Source organism: Hyla sarda, chromosome 13 (genome assembly GCF_029499605.1).
Source record: "Hyla sarda isolate aHylSar1 chromosome 13, aHylSar1.hap1, whole genome shotgun sequence".
Taxonomy (NCBI): domain Eukaryota; kingdom Metazoa; phylum Chordata; class Amphibia; order Anura; family Hylidae; genus Hyla; species Hyla sarda.
Genome location: NC_079201.1, coordinates 5,608,006 through 5,623,830, shown reverse-complemented (window position 1 = coordinate 5,623,830; position 15,825 = coordinate 5,608,006). Strand labels below are relative to the sequence as shown.

Genomic DNA, 15,825 nt, shown 5'->3' with positions numbered 1-15,825 from the left:
AGTGATGGGCAGTACCTGGTTTCCCCCAGACATGATGCTGCCCCCACCATGTTCACTGTAGGGACGGTATTGGGCAGGTGATGAGCAATGCCTGGTTTCCACCAGACATGATGCTGCCCCCACCATGATCACTGTAGGGATGGTATTGGGCAGGTGATGGGCAGTGCCTGGTTTCCCCCAGACATGATGCTGCCCCCACCATGATCACTGTGGGGATGGTATTGGTCAGGTGATGGGCAGTACCTGGTTTCCTCCAGACATGATGCTGCCCCCACCATGATCACTGTAGGGATGGTATTGGGCAGGTGATGGGCAGTGCCTGGTTTCCCCCAGACATGATGCAGCCCCCACCATGATCACTGTGTGGATGGTATTGGTCAGGTGATGGGCAGTGCCTGGTTTCCTCCAGACATGATGCTGCCCCCACCATGATCACTGTAGGGATGGTATTGGGCAGGTGATGGGCAGTGCCTGGTTTCCTCCAGACATGATGCTGCCCCCACCATGATCACTGTAGGGATGGTATTGGGCAGGTGATGGGCAGTACCTGGTTTCCTCCAGACATGATGCTGCCCCCACCATGATCACTGTAGGGATGGTATAGGGCAGGTGATGGGCAGTGCCTGGTTTCCCCCAGACATGATGCTGCCCCCACCATGATCACTGTAGGGATGGTATTGGGCAGGTGATGGGCAGTGCCTGGTTTCCTCCAGACATGATGCTGCCCCCACCATGATCACTGTAGGGATGGTATTGGGCAGGTGATGGGCAGTGCCTGGTTTCCTCCAGACATGATGCTGCCCCACCATGATCACTGTAGGGTTGGTATTGGGCAGGTGATGGGCAGTACCTGGTTTCCTCTAGACATGATGCTGCCCCCTCCATGATCACTGTAGGGTTGGTATTGGGCAGGTGATGGGCAGTACTTGGTCTCCCCCAGACATGATGCTGCCCCCACCATGATCACTGTAGGGATGGTATTAGGCAGGTGATGGGCAGTACCTGGTTTCCCCCAAACATGATGCTGCCCCCACCATGATCACTGTAGGGAAGGTATTGGGCAGGTGATGGGCAGTGCCTGGTTGCCACCAGACATGATGCTGCCCCCACCATGATCACTGTAGGGATGGTATTGGGCAGGTGATGGGCAGTGCCTGGTTTCCTCCAGACATGATGCTGCCCCCACCATGATCACTGTAGGGATGGTATTGGGCAGGTGATGGGCAGTGCCTGGTTTCCTCCAGACATGATGCTGCCCCCACCATGATCACTGTAGGGATGGTATTGGGCAGGTGATGAGCAGTGCATGGTTTATTCTAGACATGATGCTACCCCCACCATGATCACTGTAGGGATGGTATTGGGCAGGTGATGGGCAGTGCCTGGTTTCCTCCAGACATGATGCTGCCCCCACCATGATCACTGTAGGGATGGTATTGGGCAGGTGATGAGCAGTGCATGGTTTATTCTAGACATGATGCTACCCCCACCATGATCACTGTAGGGATGGTATTAGGCAGGTGATGGGCAGTACCTGGTTTCCCCCAAACATGATGCTGCCCCCATCATGATCACTGTAGGGATGGTATTGGGCAGGTGATGGGCAGTGCCTGGTTTCCCCCAGACATGATGCTGCCCCCACCATGATCACTGTAGGGATGTATTGGACAGGTGATGGGCAGTGCCTGGTTTCCTCCAGACATGATGCTGCCCCCACCATGATCACTGTAGGGATGGTATTGAGCAGGTGATGGGCAGTGCCTGGTTTCCCCCAGACATGATGCTGCCCCCACCATGATCACTGTAGGGATGGTATTGGGCAGGTGATGGGCAGTGCCTGGTGTCCTCCAGACATGATGCTGCCCCCACCATGATCACTGTAGGGAAGGTATTGGGCAGGTGATGGGCAGTGCCTGGTTTCCACCAGACATGATGCTGCCCCCACCATGATCACTGTAGGGATGGTATTGGGCAGGTGATGGGCAGTGCCTGGTTTCCTCCAGACATGATGCTGCCCCCACCATGATCACTGTAGGGATGGTATTGGGCAGGAATGGGCAGTGCCTGGTTTCCTCCAGACATGATGCTGCCCCCACCATGATCACTGTAGGGATGGTATTGGGCAGGTGATGGGCAGTGCCTGGTTTCCCCCAGACATGATGCTGCCCCCACCATGATCACTGTAGGGATGGTATTGGGCAGGTGATGGGCAGTGCCTGGTTTCCCCCAGACATGATGCTTCCCCCACCATGATCACTATAGGGATGGTATTGGACAGGTGATGAGCAGTGCCTGGTTTCCTCCAGACATGATGCTGCCCCCACCATGATCACTGTAGGGATGGTATTGGGCAGGTGATGGGCAGGTGATGAGCAGTGCATGGTTTATTCTAGACATAATGCTTGGAATTGAGGCCAAAATGTTCAATAATTGTTTCATCAGACCAGAGAATCTTGTTTTTCACAGTCAGAGTATTTTAGATGCTTTTTTGCCTTCTTCAGGTTGCTTTCATGTCTTTTATTGAGAAGAGGCTTTTGGCCACTCATAAAGCCCAGATTGGGACCATTGGTCCTGGTCTTCTCTCTTACCAATGCCCTTCTTAGTTTAATGGGTTGGCAGTTCTAGGAAGAGTCCTGGTTGTTCCTTCTTCTTCCATGTAAGAATTATGGAGACCACTGAGCTCTTGAGAACTTTCAGTGCAGTAAAACATTTTTTTTCCCATTCTCCAGATCTGTGGCTCCACACAATCCTGTCTCTGAGCTCTACAGGCAGTTCTTTTTTCACTCATGACTTATTTATTTATTTTTTCTGATACATATTGTCAGCTGTGAGACCTTATATAGACAGGGCTGTGCCTGAGCTCTACAGGCAGTTCTTTCCTCCTCATGGCTTTGTGTGCTCTGATATACATTGTCAGCAGTGAGAGCTTATATAGACAGGGCTGTGTCTGAGCTCTACAGGCAGTTCTTTCCTCCTCATGGCTTGGTGTGACCTTATATAGACAGGGCTGTGTCTTGTCCAATCAGAGGAATTTACCACAGGTGATTGCAATCAAGGTGGAGAAACATTTTAGAGATGATCATGAGAAATGGGAGGAGCCAGAGATAAGTATATTCTCATAAAGCCCAGGGCTATGATATCCCGCAGTCCTTTTCTCTTATATTTGTATACTTTGTACTATTCAGAGTTCTATAGTTTGGTTTCAAAACATCATTTGTATAAAGTACATTTCTGCTCAAAATACAAAGTTTATATCTACTGAGAACTTCTGAACTTTTCTTCCACTTGTAACTAGAAAGTAAGTGAGTGAATCCTCGTTTGGTCACCCAGGCTTCAGGAAAGTTTAGAGTCTCTTTTATGAAATAGTCACCGGTTACTATCTGGAAACTGTCAACAAGGTGCACGAGAGTGATCTACTACTATAAATAGGATGTGGTTTGATGAGCTTATTAAAGGTAAAGTCCACGAGTTCTTGATACACTACATGGCCTCCATCTTGGAATTATGATGTCACAGCTAACGTGACAATTCCCCACCACCAACCTCTCCCACTCTGGAAGGGTATTAAGACCCGACCACAGAGAGAACTGCCCCATTTCTGCCATCGATTTTCACCTTTCTGAAGCATGAATAGATTACTCACTAGGTATAAACCTTTGCTGCCCTAGACCACCAGGGATGTTGGTAGTGACCCCTTCAGGTCTCTAGTCCATCAAAGTTGTTACCTTTAACTTCGCTGCCTCTGAGACCTTTATGGACGCAGATATTATTGATGAAGATATTAACCCTTTTCACTATCCTAGATGATTAGGGATGTAGACAATACCTTTACAACTGCCTAGACCACCAGGGATACTGATATTAACTCCATTACTGCTCTAGACAACCAGAAATGCTGACATAAACTCAATCACTACCCTAGACCACCAGGGATGCTGATATAAACTCCATCACTGCCCTAGACCACGAGGGATGCTGATATAAACTTCATCACTGCCCTAGACCACGAGGGATGCTGATATAAACTTCATCATTGCCCTAGACCACGAGGGATGCTGATATAAACTTCATCATTGCCCTAGACCACGAGGGATGCTGATATAAACTTCATCACTGCCCTAGACCACCTGGGATGCTGATATAAACTCCATCACTTCCCTAGACCACCTGGGATGCTGATATAAACTCCATCACTGCCCTAGACCACCTGGGATGCTGATATAAACTCCATCACTTCCCTAGACCACCTGGGATGCTGATATAAACTCAGTCACTACCCTAGACCACGAGGGATGCTGATATAAACTCCATCACTTCCCTAGACCACCTGGGATGCTGATATAAACTTCATCACTGCCCTAGACCACGAGGGATGCTGATATAAACTCTTTCACTACCCTAGACCACCAGGGATGCTGATATCCACTCAATCACTACCCTAGACCACCATGGATGCTGATATGAACTCATCACTGCCCTAGACTACCTCTTTCTATTATAGTTTTTTCTCTGTTTCTGCTACATTTCTGGTTTGGCTGAAAATACAGTCAGTCCTATGCTCAGACGCCTGTGACTGAACTACAGAGATTGGTGGGGCAGGGAGCTGTTGGCTGCATGATTTGCGATAGTTTTCAATGATCGTTTTTTAATGGCTGCTGTGTGGTGTTTATTTGGCAGTATTTATCAGGATGCTGTATTGCAGTATGTATCCAGCTGATGTTTTTTTAATTTGCCTATATTTATATAGATGCTTTATGGTACAATATATCTGGATTCTGTGTGGCTTATTATATGCCATTATTTATCTGGACACTGTATGGTATCATGTACCTGGCTGCTATGAGGCTTATTATTTGCTAATATTTATCTGTATACTTTATGATAACATATATCTATCTGGCTGTTGTAAGGCTTATTCGCGACGACGTGATGACGACGAAGGAGAGCGCCGGCCATGCAGGGGATCCCGGCACGGAGCAGACACCAAGGAGGCAGGTAAGGTCCCTCCCTATGTCCTTTAAGCTGTTCGGGACGCCGCGATTTCACCGCGGCGGTCCCGAACAGCCCGACTGAGCAGCCGGGTTAGTGTCACTTTTGCTTCAGACGTGGCGGTCAGCTTTGATCGCCGCGTCTGAAGGGTTAATGCAGGGCATCACTGCGATCGGTGATGTCCTGTATTAGCCGTGGGTTCTGGCGGTTGATGGCCGCAGGGGCCGCCGATTTTAATGTGTATTTGCTAGGGATCGACCTATTATCGGTATGGCCGATATTATCACGATAATCACGATTTGGGCATTATCGGTATCGGCAATTACCTTGCCGATAATGCCCCGCCCCCGCAACGCGACCATCCCCCGACCCGCCGCACCGCGACCGACCCCCCCGTAGTGCTGGGCGGTATACCGGTATGGATTTTTGCCCATACCGCTATACCGGTCGGGCCCCTCCCCCAACCTCCGAGTCAATAAAAAAAAATTAAACTTACCCGTAATGCGGGTGGTCCGGGCCATCCATCCTTCCTGTAGTGTCCGGCGGCATTCCAGGTGGAGGGTGAACCGGTCCGGGCTGTCCTTCTCCGGGGGTCATCTTCTCCACTCCGGGCAGGCTCCGGCCTAGTACGCCGCATAGACGCCGCTACTCCGGGACGTCAGGTGCGTCGCTGCGCACGGGCGTCACTGCGCAGCGGCGTCTATGCAGCGTACTAGGCCGGAGCCTGCCCGGAGTGGAGAAGATGACCCCCGGAGAAGGACAGCCCGGACCGGTTCACCCTCCACCCGGAATGCCGCCGGACACTACAGGAAGGAAGGATGGATGGCCCGGACCACCCTGACAGGTAGGAGGAGAGAAGCGGGTGGCGGCGGCCTATGGCACCGCAAAAGCCACTGCAGTGCATTGATTTAAAGCGCCCGCTTTAAATCAATGATCTGCAGTGGTGTCGAGGGGGGATAAATAGCCGATAACTTATACCGGAATATCGGTATAAGTTATCGGCTATCGGCCCTAACCTCCACCGATTATCGGTATCGGCCCTAAAAAAACGATATCGGTCGATCCCTAGTATTTGCCGTATAAGACGCACCAAAGTGCGTCTTATATGGCGAAAAATACGGTATATGGCTGTTGTACGGCTTATTATTTTTTATCTAGGTGCTGCAAGGATTCAGGTATTTGACTACTGTGCGACTGTATTATTTATTATTCAGTGCAAAGTAAAACGCTAAAAATTAAAGTAATTTCCTATGAATTTGCAGTAAATCAATTATTGAACATATTTTTTCGCCTTTAGTTCTGGAATCAATTTCCTAGCGCTGAACTTCATAAAATACCACAGTGATACGAGCTCGGATAGCCAGGCGTTAAACTTTAAAGAGCTACGTGAACATATTAAAAGTAGACACCTTGGGTTTAACTAAGCGTGTTACCAGATGCACGGCCACTGAGAAAGACTAAGACTCTTCATAGTCTCCTATTCTCAGGCTTGTGGCGCAGCCCTATGCTCCCTCCACCCCCCTGCTCGTGCCGCTGATTTAATAAAGCCATAACTGTCAGCACGTATTATACACAATCTGTATAAGCTTCTGTGTTTACTAATACGACGGTAAGAACCCAGGGAGCATTATACTATAATGGCATTTCATATCAGTTCTTCGGGAGTAATACCAGGGGACTGGATAATGAGCGGAGCCATTTAGTCCCTAAAACACAGCGCTAGTGAATAAGTGATGCACATTTTGTCAGCGTTAAAATGTGCCTGTACGCATCGGAGGTTGTTAGCGAAATTGCAAAGAGCAACAGTGCGCTGAAATATTTATGAAATGGCGGCCTATTCAAGCAAATAGCACGAAGGGGGTGCGGTGGTGCACAAAATGGTGGGGCATGATTTGTTCTCTGGGACGGGAGAAGAGGGGGGGGGGGGCGCAAAGATTGGTTTGATGATGAGACTTTGATCGTCTGACAAAGAGCATTGGAATTCCATTCTCTGAAAAAGATCATAAGGGGAAAGGCATTCTCCGGCATTACTGAATGACATCAAGGCTGAGGAAATGTATGAAAATGTCTCACGATTCACCAGAAGTCATTGTGAATGCAATTTTGCTAGTTGCAGAGCAATTGTCTCTCTTCAAGAACTTGTTACTGAAAATGACTTACTGTAATTCATAATGTTATCAATAGGAAGCATTGTGATAGCAGATACAGTATGTTTCTACCTAGGGGGCAGTATTACAGTTATATACTTGAACATAGGGAGAAGTATTATAGTAGATATATAGGAGGCAGTATTATAGTAGTTATATTCTTGTATATAGAAGCAGTATTATAGTAGTTATATTCTTGTATATAGGAGCAGTATTATAGTAGTTATATTCTTGCATATAGGAGCAGTATTATAATAGTTATATTCTTGTATATAGGAACAGTATTGTAGTAGTTATATTCTTGTATATAGGAGCAGTATTATAGTAAGTATATTCTTGTATATAGGAGCAGTATTATAGTAGTTATATTCTTGTATATAGGAGCAGTATTATAGTAGTTATATTCTTGTATATAGGAGGCAGTATTATAGTAGTTATATTCTTGTATATAGGAGCAGTATTATAGTAGTTATATTCTTGTATATAGGAGCAGTATTATAGTAGTTATATTCTTGTATATAGGAGGCAGTATTATAGTAGTTATATTCTTGTATATAGGAGCAGTATTATAGTAGTTATATTCTTGTATATAGGAGCAGTATTATAGTAGTTATATTCTTGTATATAGGAGCAGTATTATAGTAGATATATTCTTGTATATAGGAGCAGTATTATAGTAGTTATATTCTTGTATATAGGAACAGTATTATAGTAGTTATATTCTTGTATATAGGAGGCAGTATTATAGTAGTTATATTCTTGTATATAGGAGGCAGTATTATAGTAGTTATATTCTTGTATATAGGAGCAGTATTATAGTAGTTATATTCTTGTATATAGGAGCAGTATTATAGTAGTTATATTCTTGTATATAGGAGCAGTATTATAGTAGATATATTCTTGTATATAGGAGCAGTATTATAGTAGTTATATTCTTGTATATAGGAGCAGTATTATATTAGTTATATTCTTGTATATAGGAGCAGTATTATGGTAGATATATTCTTGTATATAGGGGGCAGTATTATAGTAGTTATATTCTTGCATATAGGAGCAGTATTATAGTAGTTATATTCTTGTATATAGGAGGCAGTATTATAGTAGTTATATTCTTGTATATAGGAGGCAGTATTATAGTAGTTATATTCTTGTATATAGGAGGCAGTATTATAGAAGTTATATTCTTGTATTATGGTAGTTTTGTCTCTAAAAAATAATTAAGAAATAAGAAATAATTTCTACACCCTTGATACTCATATCACAAATTTGTGGAAATGCTGTCTAAGCACAGTCGACCATGTCCCTTTAAAACTATCCTTCCATTAAAAACTTCATCATGGAAAGTTCATAAAAGCTGCATGTAGCTTGTTACTTCTCAGTTCTCTGCTTGTTCAAATATATAAGACCCTGGGAGCAGGAAGGCAGCGCAGAAATGAAAACAGAAATGTCTAAGCTGTATAGATGGAGCAGGAATCCAGGAATGAAGATTTATTGGTGGCGGTCAGGAGTCGTGTCTTTCCTACACTGGCAGATGGAGCAGTGCATAAGTGCAGATTTGGCCACTGGGCCTGCGGAAAAGCTGAATGCGACTGGCTGGTTCCAGACTAAGATGCCATAAATTACGCTCAATTTCATAGTCTTCTGCAGGAAGATCTTATGTCACATAGTATGTGGATGCCAAGAGAAACACTGTACATAGGTTTAGCAGACTGTAAGAGTCTGTCACGTACCGCACTCTACATCCCCACACCGGTGGAAATAGCAATCCGTTTCGCATAGGTTTGGGGAACACTTGCTCACGAACGTTTAATAATAACCTTAGAGCATTATTACGTCTCCACCATAAAAGGCTGGGAGCGCGGTGAGGAAAACTTAAGAATTCCCAGGCTGGAGAGCCTTTCGCCAAGCTGTAAATTACATGATCAAGTTGCAAACAGGAAGGCTTTAAAATAGCTGTAGACCTCAGTGTCTCCTCCATTTAATGTCTTCTTACTAACTCTCCTTGGCATCTCCTGGAAGGTCTGGCTGGGAAACCCCATAGTACGTTTTGAAGCTTTATAGTCAAGTGATCTCGCAAATCGACAACTCGCCTCATGCATCTATGGTCAGGAGCTTGTATCCAGATTATCTGGACTGGATACAGTTGTAGCAAACTGTCAGCTGTGACACATATAAGGTCTCTAATGTTATATTTAGACATCAGAAATTACACGGAAAGATGCGGAATTCTGGCCAAATTAATGCGGCCTGGGGATTCCACATCTTTCCCCATCTATGCGGAATTTATGCGGCATATCCACATGAATTCTGCATGAATACTGCATGGAAAAATTGTGTTTAATTCATTGCTTAAAGGAGAACTCCGGAATAGGAAAATTATCGTCCATACTGCCAGCAGTAAAAAAATAAACAGGTACATACCTTCCTTCGCTCCCCGGGTGCCTCCAGTAACCGGCTCCGGCCTCCGCCGTGATCCTCTTCCTGGATGCTTGTGGTCGGCGAGTCATACTGCACTCAGCCAATCACCGGCCTCAGCAAAGTCCCGGCTCAGCTGGCGATAGGCTGAGCGGAAGTGTGAGTTTTTTTTCGGCCCCAGCAGCAGGTGTCGGTGTAGTGAAGAATTTTGTGTCTTGAAGCGTTCTCACACTGCCGCTCAGCCAATCGCCGGCCAAGTCAGGACTTCGCTGCTCGCCGACCACCGGCAACCAGGAAGAGGATCGTGGCGGAGGCCGGAGACGGTTACCGGAAGCATCGGGGGAGCGAAGGAAGGTATGTACCTGTTTATTTTTTTACTGCCGGCAGTTTGGACGATAATTTTCCTATTCCGGAGTTCTCCTCTAACTTAAATTTCACATGGAATCCGAGCAACTTCCATGCAAATTCCACACAAAATTCGCTCGAAATCCGTGAAAAATTCTGCAGTGTGAATGGGACTGTGGAATCCCAATGAAGTTAATAAGTTAAAGTTAAAATCCATGCAGAAATTTTGCCATGGGACGATAGCCTAAATCTAAACCTGTTTTATGTCAATATTCACTTATAGCAAGTAAAGATGTTGAAAACTGAGAAATGTCGAGGTATTGCTGAATTTCATTCAAGAACCCTTATATGATGGGAAACTACTGGAGCTTGTTTAGCGCAGGCTAAATGTATGGTCTTTCGCAACCATAATGCCTCCATCTGTTGCAAAACTACATTTCCCTGCATGCCGGAAAGCCGTTGGCTGTCTGGGCATGCTGGGAGTTGTAGTTTTGCAACAGCTGGAAGCACTCTTGTTGTGAAACACTGCTCTAATATATAAATATTCTGTATGTTTTTCTACATAGCAACAAGTCCTCCTGGCAGAATCCAGTTCACCATCCTCTGCCTATTAATATTGCAATGTAAAGATATACATTTATAATGACCTTACATCTATTATTGAAGTGGTCACAACATGCCAATTTCATGCTCCCTTTAACAACGCGCCGTATGTTCTTCACATGCATGTACAAACTTTCCTTTCCCCTATAAAATAACAATTCGAAATCATCTTTTCTTAGAACTTCACCTTGTGCCGTTCCTCTGTTATTCCTCCTGGGATTGTATAAAATTGTAATTGCTGGGTGTGGTGACCACTAGGGTAATGATGAGGGTTATGCGTGTAGTCCCTGATGTCACATGGCAGAGCTGTACTAACCCAGTGTTCCTTTGTGACCCACAGCCTTTAGTCAGTGAAGCTGTTTCTGCATACAAAGCCCAGGAATAAGACTTCTGACGCTCGGATTCTATGAAACAATTGGTCAACTTTACGGAGGTGAGAGGAGAATAGAAATTTAGTCATTTTCCGTTTGATACTGTTTTAGCAGCTTACCTTAAATGGTACCATCAGATCAAAAATGTTCTAATATGTTCATATTGGCAAAACATTAACCTTTCTTATATACTACACAAAAAAGTGTAATTTCCTTTTTATAGAAATCATGGTTTATAAAAAATACCATGAGGGGTCCCCATACCATCCAGAACATAATTCCTTCTGGCTGCAGCATCAACAATTCACAGAATGGGTACACACCTTAAAACTTAACATTTAATCAATAGTTGCATTAAAAAAGAGCCCCATTCCACTACACGAATAGAAAAATAAGACAGGATATTAACCACTGGAAGGGCAGGAGTTGCAGATGATAATGTAGGCCTCCGCTTCCACCTCCTAAACTTATTATGAACCAGATGTGATGGGGATGTGAGGTGAGGTAATCAAAGGGAGTGACGCAATTGTAAAATCCCCTCCCAACCAATGGAATAGCAGGAAGGGGGGGGGGGGTGTTGGACAGGTGTGAAAGAGGTTGTAGGTACAGCTGAAGCACAGGCAGGGGCAAAGTCCAGTAAGTGAGGCTGGGACTAGGACTTCTCTGGGGTCACTCCTGTCCTATCAGACTGCAGATTAAAAACAGAGGGCAGGGGGTTAGAGAGCAGCCTGCAGTGATTGGATGAAGAGACCCAGCACAGCACAGCAGACTCAGGGAGGAAGATGAGTCATGCAAAGGGAGGACACACCCCTTAAAAGCAGAGAATGACAAACCAAGTAAGCTAAATAAATAAGATATTTGTAAGAGAAATATATGCACTAGACACGTAATAATTATAGGTACATGATCAGGCTTAGATACTAAGTAATATTTAACATTTTATATAAGAACCAATTGGATCAAAACTTGTCAGCATTTCTGTATCTTTTCTGTATCATCTGACTTTTTAAATTTTACACTTTTAACCTTACCTTTGGGAACTGGATACCTTGTTCTTCTATTTCCCCAATTTACCATTTTAGCTCGCAGTCTAAATTACTGAAACTGCTTGATAAGGATCTTCACGGGTTAGTTGACTGTGGTGAAAGGTGCCCAGTAAGACTCCACTTTACTCACTCTTTGGCTGTAATCTGTGACACGACACTCAGAATGGCGCATGCAGGGAGGTCTTTCTGATGTAGATGACAGGCGGCACTGACCTGACCCTTTGGCTTAATGACCATCAGTGTAAGACAGAAAGGCCCTTGTACAACTTCTTTCTTGAAAGATGAAATTCTCCCTCTTGTGGCTGAAATTTAGTAGACTGCATCCCCACAGAATGGACAGGAACAAGGTTTAGGAATAGCTTGATTGTAGACTTGACTTGTGACAAGATAAATGTGTGACCTATGTGTATGCCTGACTTACCTGACTGCTGTACTAGGACACCATACGAGCTTTCCTGTTCAGGCTATCATCGAGGGAGCTTGTTCAAGGAGGACAACCTCTATTAAGCCTCCAACATCAGATGCTTCTATGTGGAACACACAGGGTTGTCTGTGATCTTTATAGAGTTCATAAATCAACTTTAATCTGCATAATACATAAAGTTTAGTGTCCACGTAGAATAAATGATCGCTCGGATAGAAAATCTCGTCATAAACGGCCCTTCAACAAAACGTCTACCAAAAGCCAATATTGTGCTGCAATGTGAGTCGTACATGTAGCAATGGTCAGCTTAAGTAAATCATTCCCTCAATTGCTTTTATTGTGGGAGGAATTCTGACGATAGATCTGGCAGGCAGAACCCATCAGACGTATTGTTCATGGACAGAGTCACCGCTGGCCGTGCCAAAACTGTGGCAGTGTGAACGCTGCAGCCCGCCGCACCACCTTCTCCAATCAGACTTGGACACACGTTCTCCTGCGAGACAACTCTGCACTGACACGTTACGGCTTCGTTCTAATGCTGACTTATGAGTTTATGTAGCGTTTCTGAAGGCAGCTATAAAAGTCATCATTAATGCAGATTTTCAAATTTCAAAGGCTTAAAAAAAGCAACAAAAGCTGCCAGAAAATTCACTACGTGTTTGTACAGATCAGTATTATACTGTATATGTCCGAGGAACTACATTCTCCTGCCCACAACTTTTGTTTATATTCTTACCAATAAGGGACAGTTCTTGTGCATAGAAGCAGTATTATAGTAGTTATATTCTTGTGCATAGAAGCAGTATTATAATAGTTATATTCTTGTATATAGGAACAGTATTATAGTAGTTATATTCTTGTATATAGGAGCAGTATTATAGTAGTTATATTCTTGTATATAGGAGCAGTATTATAGTAGTTATATTCTTGTATATAGGAGACAGTTTTATAGTAGTTATATTCTTGTATATAGGAGCAGTATTATAGTAGTTATATTCTTGTATATAGGAGCAGTATTATAGTAGTTATATTCTTGTATATAGGGGCAGTATTATAGTAGTTATATTCTTGTATATAGGAGCAGTATTATAGTAGTTATATTCTTCTATATAGAAGCAGTATTATAGTAGTTATATTCTTGTATATAGGGGCAGTATTATAGTAGTTATATTCTTGTACATAGGGGCAGTATTATAGTAGTTATATTCTTGTATGTAGGAGCAGGATTATAGTAGTTATATTCTTGTACATAGGAGCGGTATTATAGTAGTTATATTCTTGTATATAGGAGCGGTATTATAGTAGTTATATTCTTGTATATAGGATTAGTATTATAGTAGTTATATTCTTGTATATAGGGGCAGTATTATAGTAGTTATATTCTTGTATATAGGAGCAGTATTATAGTAGTTATATTCTTGTACATAGGGGCAGTATTATAGTAGTTATATTCTTGTATATATGAGCAGTATTATAGTAGTTATATTCTTGTATATAGAAGCAGTATTATAGTAGTTATATTCTTGTATATAGGGGCAGTATTATAGTAGTTATATTCTTGTACATACTGGCAGTATTATAGTAGTTATATTCTTGTATGTAGGGGACAGTATTCTAGTAGTTATATTCTTGTATATAGGAGCAGTATTATAGTAGTTATATTCTTGTACATAGGGGCAGTATTCTAGTAGTTATAGTCCCTATTAGTGCTAAGACTGCTTTAAACCTCTACTATTCTCTGTTGTTTCACATTTTAATAATCAAAGTCACCCATTGTCCCTTTCAAAAAGGTTATTTTCTACTCTTCATGGGCTTTGATTAAATTAACATTGTATCTAATGATGATAGATTATTATTGGTATCATTGCTAACCATGAAATTGGTAAACAGCCAGTGTCTGTACTATGAGGATTGACTTTTATAGTTATCATAAGCATGGTGTGTTTCGTGTTTTTGAATGGGATTTTGGTTTCAGTTTGGACTTTTATTAAGAGCCTGAACCAGTTGGACTCATTGCTCTTCTTCCGGGGTCACTGGGCTATGCTCAGAAACTTATAAACTTTGTCAAGTGGGAGGCAATCTGCAGACTCTTACCTTTGGTCCATATTTAGGTCTTAGATTGGATGGAAGTGTAATGTCCCAGTACAGGATATAACCCTGTGCAGTACTTAGGCCCTGTCAGGTTGAGTCCCTTGTTTCCTAGGGGCTCTCCTGCAGTGTCTCCCTCAGTATTGAAGCTACTGTTACTGTGTATAGTCAGTATAATGTTATGTACTATGTGTATAAAGTATAAAGGTCCTTTGAAGGTATCACATGTTATGTTAAGGACCTTTGGATGTATGACATGTTATGTTCACATGTTTTGTTATGTTACCCAGAGAGCACCAGTTGACCACCTGACCTGCAGTTTGACCTATGGACATCTTGCTCAGCCCCCTTTATAAGAGGGGGAGCCATTACAATCTGCCTCTTTGATAATTCACTGCTCTTACACCATAACTCCTGCTGAGGAACAGCAAAGCACAGACACCTCAGATCCCACATCCAATACACCTGGAGGCTTCAAGCCTGCATATGTCAGTAAATCCAGCCATCTGTGTCTACTGTTTCTACCCAGGTTACCAGTCAAGTCAATTATAGTCAGAGTGGCTGCATGGAAGTCTGATCCAAAAGTATTGCAACCCCAAGCAAGCTGAAGGGCCCTGTCCGTGTTACTGGCTGACTCTCTGGGATTCTGGCCTAGCTGTAAAGACTGTAACAACTGTCTGACCTCAGTAAAGCCTCCATTAACCATAATTTGGTCGTTGACTCTTCTTGCCCTGCCTAACCTTGGGATAACGGGGATATCGTTTGGGTGGTTACCGATCCCCAAAAACCACTCAGGCTTCACGAACATTAGGGGTTAATAACATTTTGCCCCTGGGGTATATACCATCTGCCCCATCCACCTACACCCTTCACGCCCCGTGGTCACCCCACAACTCGGGGACACCACAGAGGTTTTCCCCTGGAAAAACTTTAAATAAGCATTAAATATACATTTATTACGGGTATGTTTATGGAAAAGTTCCCCCTTTTGGAGAATTAAACACACATGCTGATCATACATATTCAGAGAGTTCACCCTGCACCCCTCAGGCCAAGTTAAGAAGAATCTGAATCAGAAGAAAAGGCTTGCAACTATCTGTAGAAACCATTAAACGGTATTGAGAGTTCCATAAACAAAGCTGTGAGTCAATGTCCCCATGCAGAACCAGACAATGTCTACAGAACATGCTGTCTCTGGCAGACACCTTAGACCATTTGACAGACAACAGAGCTGTTTCCTTGGCCTCACGTTCATGTCATTTCCGAACAGTAGGTCAACATTTTTACTTATTTCCCAGGTGGCATCTTAAAATGTGGTTCTACATACATGGGGCTTGTGCAGAGCTTCAAAGAATTAGAGCAAAAGTGTGATTCTTTTTGCCAAACCCGGCCCTTAA

At 43.5% G+C, this 15,825-nt stretch overlaps 1 long non-coding RNA gene across 1 annotated transcript in view; it reads left to right on the top strand.

The window, feature by feature from the left end:
• The window catches only part of LOC130297610 (uncharacterized), a 25,039-nt gene extending 10,118 nt beyond the window's left edge, over positions 1-14,921 (top strand). Inside the window, exons 2-4 of the long non-coding RNA XR_008849617.1 lie at positions 4,911-4,995; positions 10,840-10,932; positions 14,719-14,921. This is a non-coding gene — a long non-coding RNA (uncharacterized LOC130297610). The remainder of the gene's footprint in view (positions 1-4,910; positions 4,996-10,839; positions 10,933-14,718) is intronic.
• Positions 14,922-15,825: the final 904 nt, after the last annotated feature.